The 18783-nt window shown below is 52.4% G+C and overlaps 1 protein-coding gene across 4 annotated transcripts in view; it reads left to right on the top strand.

Moving 5' to 3' along the window:
- The first annotated feature begins 8158 nt into the window (after nt 1-8158).
- The window catches only part of DUSP8 (dual specificity phosphatase 8), a 44604-nt gene continuing 33979 nt past the window's right edge, over nt 8159-18783 (top strand). The window contains exon 1 of one of the 4 annotated variants that reach the window (XM_061342454.1): nt 8159-8266. The gene's annotated coding sequence lies outside the window, so the exon portion shown is untranslated. Of the gene's footprint in view, nt 8267-8595; nt 8717-8860; nt 9261-9625; nt 9853-18783 lie in introns of those variants that run through there. The other 3 variants (XM_061342455.1, XM_061342453.1, XM_061342457.1) reach the window with 3 other exon arrangements.

The following is an 18783-nucleotide window of genomic DNA, read 5'->3' as shown; positions in this document are numbered from 1 at the left end:
TGGAGCAAATTAAAGCCTGCTGGGACAGTGCTAGTTTAGGCAAGATCCAGACTAGTCACCCCAAAATCCTCCAAGGGTTAGGAGGAGCACGAAGGTGAGGTTGCATCACCTTTTCCCTGCACCTGCACTGAGCTCACGCTGGCAGTTCCCAAAATCTTGTTCACAGTATCCTTTACCACCCAGGTGCCCATTGTGCCTCTCAAGCTTTGCAGCCCAAACACAAGCCTGGTAGGATGGGCAAGTACTTTTGCTCTCTTCTGAATCTATGAAATCTTGAAGGGATGGTGCCACACGGGAGAGAGCCACCCTGCTTGGCATGCAGGCATAGGGCTGCTCAGCTAAAGGCAGAGCTGACACAAAATTGGAAGTGCCCCAAAGCCAGCCTTTCCTACATTTAACAAGTGTGACAAATGAGTTACCATCATCCCTTCCCCTGATGGACCATCTTTACCTGCAAGGAAAATGGATGCTGTGTAAATGAACCAGGGGGAATATTGAACTGACTCTGCAGCATTTTTGCATGCATAAACCATCAGGGATGGAGAGGGTGGGCTATTATTAGTAACAATCACATTTATTACTTGTTGCACACATTATAGGAGGTGTGAATGCTGAAATTGCTGTGTTGTAGCAGGTCAGAGGCACACCCAAACCTGCCTTGGACACAAGGAGGGTAGCAGAGGAGCATGCAGTAACCCCTCGGCTGGAGGATGGGATGATTTGATTCCAGGCAGCTGCTCAGCTTCACCACAGCCCTCACCTCAGCTCCACCTGCAGCTCTGGGCCAGGAACAGCAAAGCCCCTGTGCTCTCCCCTCCTCTCCCTTTCATTTTAATGGAGTCCCTCCAAACTCACGCAGTAGTAGGAAAGCACCCCCCAAATGGGGAAAAGGGAGGGGGGAAGATAGATTTCTAAATGTTCATTTAATCTTGCCATTGTCTGCTAACCCCAAATTAAGATGGCAAAACTGCACCTCCATATACTGTCAGGCAGGTACATCCCAGATTACACCGACCTTGCTTTTAAGCGAAAGGATGAACTTTAGTTCATTCTGAAGAAACAATGGAAAGAAAAGCAGCAGCTGGCTCTGACAGGTCCTGTGACTGCTTTGTGCTTTTTGATTTTTCTCTTTTTTTTTTTCTTTTTCCTTTTTAATTTTGCAAGAAGGTTCCGGAAGCTCAGGTTTTGCCAAGGCTGACACCCGATGCAGCAGAAGGCAGGCTTTCAAGGGTTGCTTCTCTGCCTTTTCACTTCTGCCACTCACGTCGCGCAACGCTTTCCAAATCACACCTTTTTTTGGCTGCGAAGCCGCAGCCTCTGTTGCACTCGACGGTGGGAAGGAAAACTGAGAGGAGGGGGTGGAAGAGAGGAACAGCCAAACGCTGCTTGAGAAGCATCTTTTGATGGGGAAGAACTGACGGTCACGTTGCCATATAGAGATTTAATTGTATTCCTTCAGGAAACTGAGCTTGACAGCTTGACGAGGATTTCAGTTGGCTTTTTCTTTAGGTAGAGGGGGAAAATGGAGAAGGGGGAAGTGATTGTTCCCTTTTAGTCGACATTATGAGATTGTGTCTAGAATACTGCTGCTGGTTTTGTGCCCCTGGTATAGAAAGGTGTTAGGGGTGGGCGAGGTGAAAGGCCACCGAGCTTGGTGAGGGGCACGCGTGCCTGGGGAGGAGATTGGGGTGGGAACGGGGCTCGTTCAGTCCGGCAAGGAAATAGCTTCGGGGTTCCTTCATGGCAGCGCCAGCACCTCGGCAAAGGTTACGGAGGGAAGGAAGGAGTCGGATGCCCGCTCCGAGCTTGAGCTGCCCTGCTGTGGGAGGCAGGCAGAGGGCCCCCTTACACCGCTCCAGCGCAGCTGGCAGCTCGTCGCCAAGCCGCCCGCCCATCTCCGCGGCCTCTGGGCGGACCAGGAGGCTTCGGGTCCCTTGCCGGGAGCGGTGGTCCATCCCCGCCCACCCCGAGCAGCAGGCACTCGCCCCTCGCCAAGCCCGACCGCAGAGGAGATGCGAGCCCCTACCCGGGGCAAGAGGCAGCGTGGGGTGAGGCTGGCTCCGGCGCCCTAAAGCCATCCAGAGGCAGGTGGGGGCAAGGTGACAGCTCTAGCCTCCTGCAGGGACGTGCCCCCTGTGCCAGCCGGGATGCGTGAGTCACGCAAGGGGCTGGCCCCGTTACACATTTACCCTCCACACTGGCAGGGAGAGGTGGCTGCGGGCCGGGCCTCGGCGTGCGGGAGAGCAAACCCGCTGCCGCGCAGCGCTCAGGGACGCCACCGAGCCAGTTCTCAGACAGCAGCACACGGAATCAGCACACGGGGGTGAGCCGGTTCGGTTCGGTCGGTAAATGCAGCCCCGCAGCTTTCCTAGTCTAGGGGCTGGTGGTAATGGCGAGCTGGAGTTAATTCAGGTAACAACCTTCCAGCCCAGCACCAGCATTCACCAGTTCCCACACAATGGGTGAGCTGCCGGGCTTGCAGGCAAAGCACGGTCAGTTAGGGCTGGAGCAGCCCTCAGCCTGGATACCCAAACTAACATTTAGAGATGCAAATGGCAACCTCTATCCTTCTGTGGGCCGTGTGAGCCACCAGCAAAATCCAACACTGAGATGTAGCCTCATAACCCTGATTCCCAGGCACTTCATGGAGCAGGAGGCAGTCACGCTGCCAGCAAGTGGCAGCTTTGGCCTCTTCCCAGCCATGTGTTGATGTCCTGGGTGACCTTACCAAAGTCCCTCTCCTCTATGTTTTCCCCTCAAAAACGGTCTCATCGGTTGTCAGAGGAGGAGCTGCGCTGCAGCCTTGCTCAGTGACACCAGGTCTTGGGCTTGCTTGGGACCTTGGCACCATGGGGGTCCTGCAAGTGGTGCAATTGCAGCAGTGCACAGATACAGTCAGTGGATACAGGGGAAGAGCAGGGCGCTGCTGGAGTTGCTTCTCCCCTACTCTCCATCCTTGCACACTGTCAGGACTGTACAGGATACGTGCCGCAGGTTGGGCAGAGAAGAGAGCCCGGCTCTGCAGGCAAACCACAGCGGTGCACAGCCCTGCCGGGGGGGAGGAAAGGGAGGCACAGATGGCAGCAGATGCTCTCATCAGTGGAAATGATTGAAGCAAAACACAAAACAAAAACAACAAAAAAATCCTAGCAACTGGTGAGCAGCCTAAAAAAAACAGCACAGGGGTAGAGAAAAGGGGTCTAGAGCAAAAGGACCCTTGCACAGAACCTCACTCTGTGCTGCCTTCTGGCCCAGCATAATGTTTTCCCATCCTCCATTCACATATGGAGAAGAAAGACCGTGCCTCATCCTAGAGCACTGGGCAGTGATTATTTCTGAAGACTTGGATGCACTGAAACAAAACCCTTTGGTGTCTCTCCCCTTCCCCTGCCCCTGTCCTTTCCCTCATTCCCCTCCCGCTTGCCTTCAAAGGAGTGAACGTGACCCCAGATGGCTTCTAAGCATAGCAAAGCCACTTGCCTACCCTCACTGCCCAGGGCAAACTGGCATGTGTGCCGACATGGCACGTTGTTTCAGCACTGGGGTGAAGGAGCAGGCATGCTCCCTGCACCTGAGGGGTGTTACTGCAAAGCCTCTGCACAGCTTAGCTGCTACCGTTGACCTCAGCTCCTCCAGCGTGATCACTTCATGCTGGTGCAAAGGTCCTGCTCCTCCACCCCTCCCATCCCCTGACTTTGACCCATCGTGTTGGTACTCAGCAACCATGCCTCACATCTGGCACCTCTCCATACTCCTGCTTAGCTCTTTTTCAGACTTGCCCTGGGCAGAGGGAATCAGAGGGATTTTATGCAGTGTATGATGGGTTTTTTTCCCCCCTTTTTCCCTTTGGCAGGAGCTCTTCATGGCACAGTCGGAGCCCCAGAATGAATGCTTCTGCAGCATGTCCTGAGCTGAATGGCACAGCACGCAGCCCTCCAGCCTGCTACTTCTGCAATTCATTGCATGGTAGCTGCTTTTGCGATGTGCACGTGCAGCTCTGTGCCCTGCAGCTCTGTGTGAGTGCTGAGCCACGCTGTGCACAGGCAGGTATTTCTGTTGGAGAAAATGGAGACAGATCCAGGGCAGCCCCTTCTGTGAAAAACACAGCTGCCTGATGATGCTGCAAGTGCCTTTTGCCTGCTCAAGCACGTCAGCTCTCTTCACTAACAGAGTGACATCATTTTGGGCTTTGTAGGAGGAAGGTGGCATGCTGGGATTCACCGGGAATCTGCTGGGCTCCATCCCAGCCATTGGGGTGGGACAGCTGGAAACCTGCCTCCCAGAGAGTGCAGGGGCAGGAGCCAAAGAGGGAAGTGATCCCTTCCTTCGCTGGGATGCACAGTTCATCACAGTCAATAGGTTTCTTTACAAACAGGGTGATACAGAGACTGGCAAACACCATCCTCACCATGCTCCACTCCAGGATGCTGCTGCAAGGGTGACAGACACATGCATGGCAGAAACAACCGTGCTTGGTGGAAGTAGAGCCATGTCAGCCCAAGTCTCGATGCTGGGATCAGCCATCAGCACAGTTTCAAGATGCCAGCATCCTCTTCAGTGCGAATACAGTGCCCTGTGCCACAGCCAGCACTGCCAGCTCAAGGCTGACAGGAGACTGGCTCAGCCGGTAGCTCAAGCAACTGCGTCTAACAACATCAGGCAGGGTTAAATACCAAAATTATTTGGCCATTTAAAGTAATTGCAGGTTAGCAAAAAGTGTGTCCTTTGTGATGGGTAAGAAAGTTGGTTTGACAGCAATTCCTTTTTCCTAGTTTCAGTTTCCTTCATGATCAGGTTCCGATTTTAATCCCTGTAGGATGCAGGAGGCTCCACTGTGCTCTTCTGCACTTGGCCTGCCATGGCAATTAAGGGTCTGGAAAACGTTTTAACAAGAACTATTATGTGTACAAGCGTAACTTGCATTTGAAACATGTAGCTGGGATGCAATCCATCTTTGGATGTGCCTAAAATCTGGGAAAGGAAAAAACAGAGTAGGGCAAATTATTTTTTAAGTGCTTTACCTGAAATAAAGCACTTTCCTGTAGCAGTAAGCAACTCGCTGCATAATTTTTTGGTCGGTTCATGATGGTTGTAATGAGGAGGGGGAGGATGCTGGCCCTGGGGCTGAGACAATAGATTCACATCTGGTAGATGGGAGCTTAGAGCATGAGGCTGCTTTGTTCTGCCTGCCTGACCATAACAGCATCACCCTGGCTGTCCCTGCTTAATTTCCCCTGGGGAAAATAGAGATGTTTCTTGCCCAGTCAGTGTGCCTGAGCCACCCAGAGCCAAGCGGGTGTGCTCCCCGCTCTGCCTTTGCTCAGGCTGGCTGCCCTCTTCCATGTAGCCACAGGTCCACACCCAGATGCCAGAATTTCAAGTTGAGCAGGATTGGGATCTAAATAGGGTTAGTTCCCAGCGCTGGGAGGAAGGTGAGGTTTTGCAAGCCTCCCTCACTACCTGCTCCTGTCCCCTGCAATCCTGGGAGCAGTTTAACTGCAATGAATCATTTGTTTTGGTTTCTTCCCACCAGGCACTTGGCTGTAGAGAGGCCTTGTGCAGATGCACCAGGCGTGGGAGAGATGCTGGGATCGTGGGCTGGAGTTGCTATCGCCAGCCATGAGAACCACATCACACTGGTCCCCAGTCCTGATGGAACATCCTCTCCTGTTCGCTGCCATTAGGGATTTGTATGGATTGAATCTCCTGTGTCCCCATCACAGAGGGATGCACCAGGGGAACTGTATGGGTGGCTGAGGAGATGTTGCTGGAGATGAAGGCTCAAGAGGCAGCTCAGCCTCTTTCTGGAATGAACAGTCCAAGGCAGGTGTCTGGCAGTCCCTCAAGATACCCCATCCTCTGCCTCTTCCTCACCACTTCCCCATCCATTGCCTATAGCCAGCCCAGGATCCTGCTCCCATCTCCTTCCTCACCCTCCTCCCCTGCACTATGCCACCATCCAGCCAGGGAGCAATCTTCCCAACAACAGCCAGTCTGGGATGCTCATCTGGCAGCAGCATGCCAGGCCCATGGTTGGAAACACTGATTTTAACTGGGGTTTGGAAAGAAACTGTTTAAATCCTCTTCCTTCAGCAGGCTTCACGAGCTCGTGGCTCTCTGCCTAGATAACAGCTTTTACGAGGAAGCTTTGGGATTTTGAAACTCATTCCTTTGCCCTTCTTTTTTAATATTTTACCCTTGAAAGGGGGTGTTGAGCAGGGAAGGAAACAGCCCTAAGCTGAGGCAAGAGGAGTCCTCCTCAGTTTTGTCCCAGCTGGGGCACTTCGCACAGCTGTGAGGAGGGAGCTGGGCAGGAAAACCAGCAGGAAAGGCAGAATGGAGGAAAGACTCCGGCTTCATTCCAGCCATGCTGGGAATGTTCCTGCTCCCAGCAGGACCAAGTGCTCCAGAGCCGCTAAAGGAGCAAGAGCCTGCGCTACCCCAACATCTTGCCACTGGTTATGGTAACTGGGTAGACAATCCATGCCATTTTGGTACAGTGGCACTGATTTTGCAAAGGTTTCCCTGCTGACATCTTTGGGTGAGATGATTTTCTGCTTATGCAGTGGGGAGAGTGATAATATTTAGCATCCCAGGGTTTTATACCTCTGGTACTCCACGAGAAATGACCTTTCTGGGAGAGATTTTGCTGCCAGTAACTGGGAGCTCAACACCCTTCTTGAGCAAGCTGCTGGCTGCATGTCAGGGGAGATGAGAGTTAATTTTAAAACATCCGGCATCCGTATCGGCAGGGAGGAAGGTTCCCTTGATTTCCTAAGCGCCAGCAAAACCTAAGCTTCTAAACCCTAATCCCTCTCTAAGCTGGAGCTGCCAGGCTAGGGCCAAGGACAGAAAAACCCTCCTGCATTAGCCAGACCAGCCGCTTGGCTATTCTCTGGCACTGCAGAGGGATGGAGGTGAGCTCACCCTATCCAACCAGGAGCTGACCCTTGGGCTCCCAGCCTTTGGGCCACTCTTTGCCATGTAGTCCTCCAAGATGTTTACCTCTGTCCTTCAGCTGCTTGGGCACTTCACAGAGAGTGGGTCCTGCAATGCAGTCCCAGAAGCCACCCTACAGCCTGAGCTCAGCAGTGGGGTGTTTTAGGTGGGCAGAGTGGGCAGCTGAACTGCAGGCAAGGAGGGGTGGCCTTGCCTGTGGGAGAGCTCCAAGCTCAGCGTTGCCCACATCACCAGGGGGTAGAAGGCCAGAAGGGCAGCCTGGGAACCACTGACGAACCAAAAATACAAAAGCGCATTTTCTGCCAGGAGCAGTGTGGCACTGGAGGTGTCCCCTGGGAACCTCAGCAGCCAGGAGGGTCACCCCAAAAAAACCTTTGCTGCCCAGGCCACTCTTTCTGTGGGGTGATCCATCTCCTTGCAAAAGAGCATCACCCAGAATCAGTCATTAGGGTTGGAAGGGACCTCTGGAGATCACCTAGCCCCACCGCTCTGCCAAGGCAGAGCCGCCTAGAGCAGGTTACACAGGAACACATACAGATGGGTTTTGAGTATCTCCAGAAAGGGAGAATTCACAACCTCCCTGGGCAGCCTGTTCCAGTGCTCTGCCACCTTCAGTGTAAAGAAGTTCTTCATGTTGTGGAGAAACTTCTTTGGTTTATGGCCATTGTGCCTTCTCCTGTCACTGGGAACCACTGAGAAGAGCCTGGCACCATCCTCCTAACATGTACCTTTGGGGTATCTATATGCAGGAATGAGATCCCCCCTCAGGCCCAGCTCCTACAATCCCTCCTCATGACAGAAATGCGCCGGACTCCCCGCCATCTCTGTGGTCCTCCACTGGACACTCTCCAGCAGCAACAAAACCTCCAGCCATGGGAGCCAACCGCGCAGCCCGTCCGCCGCGGGGGAGGGGGGGGAGCAGCGGCGAGTATGGCGGGGCTCCGCACTGCCGGTGGAGGGGGTGCGCAATCCCCGCTCCCTGCGCTCCTCTCCGCGCCCGCGGGGCTGACGTCACCCTGCCCCTGCGCCTCCCGCGCTGATTGGCTGCGGGTGACGTCAACGCTGTCTTTTTTTCCCCTTCTTTTTTTTTCCCTCCCCCCGTTCCCGAGGCATGACCTCATCGCCGGCGCATTCCCGGCGGAGCGGCGCGGAGCAGCGCGGAGCAGCGCGGAGCCGGCCCCCCCCCCCCCTCCCGCTCCCCATCCCTTCCCCGCCCGCCGCGGCATGCGGGCCCTGCGGCGCCGGCAGCGGCCGCGCCAGCGGACAGCCCGCGGAGCGGCGCGGCCGTCCGCGCCCGCCGCGCCGGGTCAGTGCAGCCCCTATCGATGTCCTTGCGACGGCGGGGAGGGGAGGGGGGGGAGGACGGGAACGGGCGGGGGGGGGGGGGCGCGGTACAGCGCGCCCGCATGTGCGGAGCGGAGCCGGCATCGCGCCCAACGCCCGTGGATAGCGCAAAAACATACACCTACACATGTACGCGTATGGATGTGCATAGAATGTATATAGATAGAGGGGTTTGGGTGTTTTCGGGGGGGTGTTGGAATTATTCTGGTGCAAGGAAAAAAATGAAGGGGGGTGCTGGGGATGGGGAGGGAGCAGCCCTGCAGCGGGCTGCGCCGCGGGGATTGGGAAGGTGGGGGGTTGGCTCTCCGCGGCCGCGCATGTCGGGCGCGCTGCGCTTGTTTTCGGGGGGTGGTGGTGTTGAAAATCCCACCCTGCGTTCGCGGTGTGCGCTTGCCGGGCGGCGGTGGTGCAGGTGAGGAGGGGGTTCGGGGAACCGCGGGGAATGCGCGCTGGCCTGCCAGGGCAGGGGTCGCGGGCTGAGGGGTTTTCTCTCGGGGGCTGAGGGCTGGTGTTTGAGGAGTCGGTGTTAACAGCGCTGTGGTTTTTCTGATGATGAAAGAGGTTGGAGTGTCGCCCTGTGTCCTTGGCGTTTAAACGAAGCCGGCATGTGCTCAGCAGCGGGGGTTTTCATGCAACACTTCACTGCTGAAGCTCCAAAGGCGCTGCTAGCGATTAATGAGTTAAGCTGCCCGTTTAAAATAATCCTCTCCGCCACTCCTAATGTGCATGGACCGATTGATCACCCCCTCCCAATTATTACAGAGTGATAAACGTCGCTTTCTGTGCTGAGTGTTGATTGTTTTTAAAGATTCCTGGTTATTTCCCTTATTGATAAATAAGTTCCCTCTTCTTCCTGCTCCCCCCTCCCTTTTCTCCTCCCCCAGAATTAAATTCCTGAGCAACAGCAAAAGCTGATGTCAGTGCTTCAGCTTGCATTGGGGGAGCTCTGTGCACAGGTCAGTAATTTGCGGTTTCGTTAGAAGGAAGGACGCGGTGCAATGCTGTTCTGTTAAGGGTATTTGGGTTTTTTTAGGCACAGATGCGTTTATCCTTCGTATTGCGGTAGTTATCAACAGCTCTCTGGTGGGAGCTGGGTGCTGCAGAAGCATGTGTGGAGGAGACCATCCCAAGCAGTTAGTGATGACAAATGCATTGAGAATAGTTGCCAGAGGTTTCGATCTCCCTCTGATTTGGGGTATAAAGGCAGAGCCCCCACGGGAGATGGTCAGGGTACCCAAGAAACCCTGAACAGGTAGCTTTGAGGATTGCGCCTGGCAGTCCAGGGGCCATGTTAACCTTGAAAGCAGCTTGCCCGTGGAGCGGTGTTTAACGTTTGCTTGCATTGTCTCTCTCATCCTCTTGCGCTGAGGCGAGCGGATAGGGGCATAGCTGCCTACGCGCCCAAATGCGGCTGTGGAGAGCTTTGTTTTCAGAAGGACTTGGTGCATGGGAATTGGTGCTTATGGGTTTGGCCTTGCCTCTGTCAGATGGGGTTTGCTCGTGCTGTCGGAGGGTGTCCGTGCTGGGAGGACTCTCTCTGCTGAAGAGGTTTGTCAGGGCTTGGGGTCTGGATGGGGGTTCCTGTGCTCACTTTGGGTTTGCTTGTAGTGGTTCTCAAAATGAAATAAGCTGCAGCACTGAGAAAACCTTCCTGGCCATAGCTGGAGGTATTTGCGAATTTAAAATGCCTGCCAGGGCTTTGCAGGTGTTTTGTCCCCAATTTTGCCTTGCACAGCCATGGTGGCAGAACTGGATGTGTAGGACTGTTCAAACACCTGACACAAGAGAGGACAGTTGGGTGCATGAGCAGCAGATGGATGCCCAAATATCTCTTTGCAGTGGCAGTAGGCAGAAATTCCTGCCCTCAGCCCATCGGCAACACGCTTGAGCAGCGCAAAGCTTGGGCTGAAGGGTCTCCAAGCTGAGATGGCAGCACCTCACACCAAAAGGCTTTTAACCTAACAGATATAACCCCCATGGCTTCCAGTTGTCGCTGCCTTGACACAAGGCAGGGAGTAGGGAAGGAAAACCTAGATCTAGCACTGCTGTTTAAATCTAGCTGCATCTATGCTTGGGAAAGATAAGCAAAGTGGCCAGAGTCCTTAGGATCATTCACTGGGGGCTCTGCATGGAGTTTATCCTGCAAATATGGCACTGTCTTTGTCCGCAGAGCATGTTTTTGCTGGGTGACATGCACCTTGATGAGAAAGCCACTGAGGTGCCTGCCTTTAGAGAGCTTAAATTCATCTACAATTAGATTCAATGCCACTATTACTACCAAGATACCCCCAAAGGCTGGGTAGGGCATTTCATACTCCCTGTCCCATACTGCCAAATTGGATCTTGGGAGGTGGGAGAAAACTAGCTTCACCCCTGCAGCCACAACCCCTCCAAAAGATCTCCTTAACGACTGGAAACCTGTTGTGGCTCTGGATTTCTGAAATTACTTCTCTTAGCATCGGTATGAGCGAGTCCCCACTCCATCCCTACCTCTTACCTCTGCACCAGCTGCTTTAATCTGTGTAAGAGATAAGTGTGTTATGTAGGTGCTTTTCCTCTTTGTATTTCTCCACCTTTAAGTGAGGCTGTTCTTAGGGATCAGAGGTTAGGTTCTCCCATGCACAGCTCATCTCCCAAAGCCCTGGGTGCAGGCAGGTGCAGAGCATGTTAACACTATCAGGAATGGAAGGAGGAAAAGGAGGTGCTCCGGCAGTTGGCAGTCTTGATTTATGGTGCAGGCTTGTAGGATGCTGCCATCATACTGAAACAATTCCAGCAGACTGAGTCTTGTAGTGAAGGAGGTGACAAAGAGAAGGAGCTTGCGGCTGCTGCATCCTCCCTGCCTGGTAGGACACGAGGTTGCACTGGCAGAGTTGGTAGACCTTTTTGCCCTCTGCTGTTGGTTTAATGGCAGTGATAAGAGCGAGATGGCTGCGAAAACAGACAAGTGCTCCCTGTCCTCCAAGCACAGTAGCTGGGTCTCACCCTGCTCTTTTCCCTGCTGCTATGCAGAGGAGCTCCTGCAGCTGGAGCAGCAATGCCGTCATTCCGTGGGGAAAGATCCAACGGGCTCCTCTGCATCCCCATGCCCTCTGGGTTTTAAAACCTGTTTTTCAAGCTTTACATTTCTTCTCTGAAGATTCACCTGTCCCGCCTGATGCCGACTGAGGAGGCACCTGATGTAATTATGGACAAGCTTGGGGAAGGGAGGTGAGTGGCCTGGGAGCATTCATCAGATAAGAAACTAAACAAGCTCTCTGCTCAAGATTTTCTCAGGCTTGCTCCGGAGACCCGGGTGTAATTTGTGTGCAGGACTCTGATACAGCCAGGGGAATGGAGGGGGGTAAAAAGTGACCGTGCAAGATACTCTACACTAGTGGTACCAGGGGCTGCCCTCAAAGCCAGGCAGAGCTTGTGGCGTGATTAGTGGCAGTGCAGGTTGCCACAGGGACAGTGGGTGGTGTATTGCACCCTAGTGAGGTCCTGGTGCCTTTTTTTGTTCCTCTGATGGAGGGGAAGACCATGGCATATGTCACATCCCCATGGGAGAGATGCTCTGACAGAAGCAGACCAGCAGTTGAGACCATGGTGGAACATACAAAGCTCTGCCCTGGCTGTCCCATCTCCTCTTTAGCATGAGGTCATGGAAAGGAAAGCAGGGTCTCATCCCTTCTTACCAAAGGTGTTTATAGACTTTCTACCCCTATCCTTTTGGTCAGTGCTGTCTGAGAAGCTCCTTTGGCTCTCAGAAACTTCAAGGAGAGTGAGAGTAAGGGAGGGCCATGCTGGGGGACCATGCCTGGGACAGAGCCCTGTGCAGCCTATGCCAATAGAGTGCCAATGGCTCCTGTAGGATAGCTTGCTCCACCTCTCTGCTATTTGGCTTCTCCTCTGAAGTTTTCTAAACACAGCTGGACATGGTAATCTAGGTTGGTGTGAAGGGAGCTTCTTCCTTTCCTTTGCCCAGAGCTTCTGCAGGGTTTTGTGCTTCTTTAGATCTCCAGTTTCCAAAAGTGACAGGTCATACTTGTTTGCGTGATGCCTTGGAAGGATCAGTATTTCAGAAGGTAGGTGCTATAGAAGCCCAGGATGGGATTGGAGGAGAACCTGGAGGTGCTCACTGGAATTTGGTCCAGTACATGAAGAGTCTCATAGCGCAAGCAAGGGAGTGCTAATAGCACAGAAATGCAGGGACTGTGCTGCATGAAGGTGAAATAAGTGATGCATTTTTCATTGAATTAAATTAAGAGCATCCCAGCAACCTATCTGGGGCTAGAAATCCTTCCATGATTCCTTCTTTCTTTCCCACTCCCCTTATGCATTTTCCCACATTGTTTACTGTGTGTGGAAAGCCCTCATGGTTACTGTTCTCCCACCCCAATGTGTGCATGCGTGACTTCTCTGCCTTCATTTTATCTTTTTTTAAACCAAGCCTTCAGGTCTCTTGGGGCAGAAACCTTGTGTTCTTCAGGAGTGCCTCTAGAGTCCTTCATGGTGCCATATCAGTTTGCAAAAGGGGCTCTCTGTGCAGCATTTCTGCATGCTGAGTTATGTGGAGCATAATTTCTGAGCCTTCTGATGACTGGCAACAAGTCATTTGGTGACCAGAATGACAAGGCGACCTGTTCTGGTGTTGACATTGGCTCTCCTTTAAGGGAGAGAAGGCTGGACCAGATGAGCTCCTGAGGTCCCTTTCAACCTAAATTATTCCATGACTACTCCATAAATACCCACCATCCTGCTTCTCCCAGGCTTTTGTAAAATAACTGTTATTAGGCAGTGATGGTGAGGGGATGTGAAACAAGGTGGACCACAGCTTTGATCCTGTATGGAGATTCCAATGACAGCATGACCCTGGCATCCTCCCCTCCACAGCAGATGTCCTCCAGCCCTGCTAATGATGCGGTGTGTCTTCCCGGTTTGTCTTTGCCAACCCAAGTTACTCATCCAGCACATAGGTGCACGGTGTGCCCACATCCACCTCTTTTCATCTCGCCTTTTTTCTTCCTTTAATAAGGGATTTAGTCCTTTGAGGAGTGCTGCTCTCTAAAGCACATGGTAATTCAGCTGATGCAGCAGAAGCTCTGGTAGAAATTTCAGTCTGTTTATTAGGTGGTTGCAGGGTGTTTATTTTGTCAAGCAAGTCAAGCCCTTCCCACACACTAAACCTGCTTCTATTAAATCACACATCTCCCATTGAAATCCAGCCCCTCCTGGGTAACGCCAGGCAATCTTTGCTGCGGACAAAGAGGGTCCATCAGTCTCTGGGTCATGCTGTTGAAAAGAAGCAACCAAGAAGTATCTACAGCATCTGATTGTTTTTGCGTTGCCTCTAACAACCCTTGTTTCTAAGCTTGTGATGGCAGCCTGGTCCTCCTTGAACTGTAGCTTGAGTGGAGTTATTCATGCCATCTTCATCTGCCTTGGCCGGCAGCCCTGCATGGGGAACGGACAGGCACAGCCTGAGCTTCACTTGGCACTTGAGGCTGTTGAGAGGGCTGGTGCAGAGAGGGTGCCAGCACTGCTGACTTGTGAGCTAGCCTCTGAAAAGCCATGTTAACTGCTTTGCTGCTGTCAGTGGACCTTGCAGGGGTGTCCCTGCCAGCTCTGCTGGCTCAGTGGGGCTCAGACCAGAAGCCAAGCAAGCCTGGAGCTCCCCTTTACACCTTACTGGCTGCCCACCTCAGGAGCAGTTCTGGTGGAAAGTCAAAAGGATGCAGCAGGGCAGAAAGGTGACCCAGAGGGATTAGCCTCCAGCTGAAACCGAGCTGGAGCTCTCTGAATGATCCTGTGGGGTGGGGAAGGGACAAAATGCCTCCCGTGCACCAAGAGGAGTTGACTGCTACTGCAAAATACCCCAGTGCAAATCTCTGACTGGGCAGAATCTCCCCAGACACATCCTTTTGTAAAGCACTTGCATTGTGCCATTAAAAATAGATCGGCGTGTTCTCTGCTTGCTTGCCGAATGCTGATGCCTGGTAATTCTGTGTCGTCCTCTCAATCCCTTCTGCTTTGAGCTTGGCAGGCTCTTTGTTTGGCACCTGAGCAAGGTTCATTCAGCAGTACCTGATATAAAGATAAGCATGAGCTCTGTTGGATATAGCAGGATGGGCAGGAAGGTCAGGAGGACTGAACTGATCTTAGCTGGGGGTCAGCCAGCAACCCTAAAGGGCAAGGCTTGGGGTGATCACCCAATGCTTTCTGTTGCATGATCAGAAGAAGGGATGAATCACACCTGATGGTGCGGAAATGAGATGGAGTATGTTAAAACTCTGGATGGATGTCATGATATATCTATGTTGGGTTTTTTTTAAACTAGGGTTAATATATATGTGTGTGTATGTATATATATATAAAAATATATATATATACATACTGCTTCAACGTCTGCCTGGAGTTGGTGAGGGGAATATTGCTGCTCGTTTCCCCCCATGAATGAGTTCATTTCGCTTCTCACCCACAATAGCAATGATAATACGGATTAAGAGAGAAGATTACAAAATGCTCTCAGTAAAGAGGCTAGGCTGTAGGATTTCATACATGAAGAGCTACGGCATCTGACCAGCAACCTGTAGCTCGGCATGGTCAATAGGCAGCTGCTTGTCCAGGCACTGTGAGGACGGAGGAAGACCTCCAAAATGCTTTGTTTGACCTCCATGTAATCTCAGGTTAACAGAAAAAAAACAGCTGGTTATGAATCACAGCCCCCAAGGGAAAAGGAAAGAGTGGGACAGGAACATCAACTTGGGTTTTGCTTTGTCTTGTGAGTTGTTTCTAGGTAAAGGTAATCCTCCAGAACCAGGAGTTGGTGCATCCTCATTTGGGCTGTGGTAAGGGGTAGAGCTGAGCTGACTGATGCCAATTCATCCCAATCCTGTGAGCAATTTGGCTATCGTGTGTGTATTGGAAGTTGAGCAAACCTTGAACCAGGTCAGAAGAGCCTTGCAAAATGTGTTTGGTGCCCTGGGGAGTGTCTCATCCCGTGGAAAGTCAATGTAGCCCCTTGCATCTGAGTTGAATTCTGGGTCTCTGAAGGAAGGCCAGAGTTTCATCAAGAGGTTTCAGGGTGGCATAACTGTGGTGGGCATTGGCTTCTGCTGGCTGGAAACCTGTGCTGGGATTTTCACTTGCACCTCAGTTTGCGCTAGTTATCATCAGAAGCTGTGTAAATCGTGCCAGGACACAGCAACGCTGTTCTTCAGAGAGGCCAGGGGTCCTATTTGTCATTTAAATATGGGACACTAATGACACTGTGCTGGGCAGGTGCCACCAGACTGCCATTGTGTTTGCTAGGTACTTGCTTCTCCAGTCTTGGCCTCATCCGTGACTGTCCCTGGCACTGTACTGACATGGACAACCTCACGTCTCTCAGAATTCTCCTTAAGCAGTGAAATGCTGGCGTATTTATCTGCAGCCTCAAGGAACCACAGCTTAATCCTGTGCTTTCTTTCATTTAGCATGTAGGTGTTGTGGGAAAAGAGTGTGCAGATCCTGGAGACCCCTTCATAAATACCCAGCAGGTCTGGTATCCTAGGACAAGACAGTGGGACCAGCCCTGCAGAAGTATCTAACTGTATACCTTTCTGGGCTGCCTCTGTCTGCTCTTGTTGCAAAAAAGCAAACAAGCTACTGGAGATTCCCAAGATAAGCTTCAGGGCTCATGGGGTCATGCAGCAAATGGTGGGGAGATCAGGCAGTGGGCAGTGTGGGCCATTGAAGCATCAGTAGGGCTAGACTTCCCTTCTCCAGTGTGATGTGTCCTCTGTGATATGTGCCAAGCTGCTCAAAGCTGAAGGTGCTTTTTGCTCTGAGATGAGAGCCTGGCCAGCTCTTGACTTGACAGGATGAAGACAGAAATGGGATAGCATTGGCATTAGAAAGCAGCATGCTTGGGAGCTCCATCCTCAGTGTGGGCAAAAGCAGTGATTAAAAGGCTGGCTGATAGTGGGTAACCTTTGGGCTTAGCTTGTGTAGGCTTAAAATGAAAGCTTGTGTTTATGCTGAAGGGGAAAACCATATAAATCATCTTAAAAACACAAGTCTAAGACAAGCAGATACTGGCCTTGTCATCAAGACTCTGGCTAAATTCCCTTCCCTGCTGTCCTCATTGGCTTTTCCTGACCAAATCTCCAGGCTGACCACCATGACTGCAGTGAAAGTTTTCTGTGAATGTCCAGTATGCAGATCCTTAAATGCACCTGGGTTGCTTTGGTGGAAGCAGGCTAGGAGACAATTGCATTTGTAGACATAGCCCATCTAAAGCTGCTGGAACAACATCAGGTGGTGGGAGGGGACGAGGGACCCTTTGCTTGGCTCAACTGGCCTCCAGAAGAGCTGGTCTGCGTTGCACCATAAGGGGTGCATGGGAAAGGCTCCCTTGCAGCTGGGTGCATTCTGTCCTCTTTCTTTTCATCCCTGTGTTCCTGTCTGCAGCTTGAGCATGAGCAGCCCCCGAGCAGCCATGTACCAGCACTGACCATCCCTATGCCACACGCCTCAGCACTGCACCCCTTGTCTTGTGTGAATTCACTATCTGACTCGCTTCTGAAGGATATCCTGGTCCTTCAGCAATGTCCTCTGGTGGAAAACATCTTCTGGACTGAGGGCTGCAGGTGCAGAGGGGAAATGGGAGGTGCGGGGTGGGAAGCGAGCACTGCTTGCAGGCGTGCAGCTCCTTGCAGGGCTCCCCACCATGCTGCTTCCAGCCTACGGGAATTGAAAGGAGGCTGCTGCAGAGAAAGGAGGAGGGGAAAAGAAATTAAGGAAAAATCATGAGATCAGCAAACAGCTGAGCATGAAACCCTGGCAAAGGTGAAGCAGCTGCCTCCCGATGGTGTGCTGTGGGAGAAAGGGGAGGCTGCCGGGGGGGTCCTCTATCTGCCATGGGAAAACCCTCTGTGGGTCTCAGGGAGTTAGAGCTGGGCTGCTTACCACATTGCCGTCCCCCCAGATCTTCACACTGCTGTGGCTCAGGAGATGTCATTCCTCCCATCCTTTAGATTCACTGGAGAAAGGTGGACAAGCAGAGTTTGTGTCTGGGTTAGTGGATGTGGTTAATGGTGTTTCCCAGCCTCGTTTTACGGATCAGAATCAAAAAGACACTCCATTTTTTCCATTGTCAAGCAGAGAAATCATTTGTGCTGCCTTTTAAAGGGACCTTGAGTAGCTGCTAAAAAATCAGCAGCAGTTACATCACCTCCAAAGCGGCTATTGCAGGCACCTGACAGCTTTGTCCCACTGCCACTTTGGGGGATCATTAATGCTCCAAATTCCTTGCCCTTGGAGGAAGCTTGCATCTGTCTCTGGGAGGGAGAAGCTACTAAACATTTTGTGATGTTGTGAGCGGCAGAAGGGAATCAGTAGAGGGGCTGCAGTTCACAGCAGATGGGGTGGAGCAGGGGGACACATCCTGGAGTTTCCTAGCCCCATCCCATTTGCTAATCTGGGTTTGTCAGCCCATGGAGAACTCGAGCATCTTTCTGGAGAGAGAGCTGAAGGCACTGCAGTAGCATCGCCTCGGGCTGGAGGCGCAGCCGTTGCCTGGCAGCTGAGGGTTTCCAGGGAAACCAGAGGTGCTAACTTGTTAATGAGTCCCGCGTCCCTGATTGCTGCTGCAAAATAATAATAATTAGTAATAGGCCCGTGATTTAGGAGTCCCTCAAACAGCATGAGCCTGCCGAGGGGAGTTCGCTAAGTGCCAAAGCACTTGAAAGAAACCAGGGGATGGGGAGGGGAAAAAAGGGTGGAGGGCTTGGAAAAAGTGCCACATTTTACGTCCTAATAACTGTCTGGAGAGCTGGGGGCCAATGGGGTCCTGCTACCATCTCACTGGTAAGCCTAGGGCTGTGGCAAGGCTGACCTGGATGGATGGATGGATGGATGGATGGATGAATGGATGGAGGATGGGTGGGTGGGTGGCTGGGTGGCTGACTAGAGGAGCCCTGGCCAGGCAGCACCCTGCTGCAGGCTTCACAGGACATGATGTTTCCCCAGGAGGGCTGGAGAGGGAAAAGCCAGTTCCCTTAGCTCAGTGCTGCTGGGTGGAGATGGAAATGGCAGCTCTTCAGGAATGGCTGCTTTTGTGAGTTACTGGGGACAAAGGAGCAGGCATTTCTCTATGGTGCTCTTATGCCTTGGCAAACTCAAGGTGGAGATGCCATCAGAGAGCATTCTTCTGGGATGAGCACCACAGGGAGTGTGCTGTAGATCCAATCTCACTTACATGATGGAAATATTTTCATGGGATCAGAGCTACTTCCCGCAGCAAAGCTGGCCTGCCCAAAGCAGTGAGGGGAGATTCTCCTCAACTGGACCATATGTGGAGGTTAGAGGAAGCTCTCCAGGATACAACTACTAGCTTGGCGCAAAGAGTAGACATGCCAGTCAGTGAGGTTTATGGTTGCTGCAGACATGCAGGGCTTCCAGTTGATGTCTCTGATACAAGAGAAACCAGATCTGCACTCTCGCCATACCACATCT

Source organism: Neopsephotus bourkii, unplaced genomic scaffold, assembly GCF_033783945.1.
Source record: "Neopsephotus bourkii isolate Nb327-2 ecotype Australia unplaced genomic scaffold, CSIRO-AGI_Nbou_v1 NB_1792, whole genome shotgun sequence".
NCBI classification, from domain to species: domain Eukaryota; kingdom Metazoa; phylum Chordata; class Aves; order Psittaciformes; family Psittacidae; genus Neopsephotus; species Neopsephotus bourkii.
The sequence above is the reverse complement of the archived record's forward strand: the minus strand, read 5'-3'. Positions and strand labels throughout refer to the sequence as shown.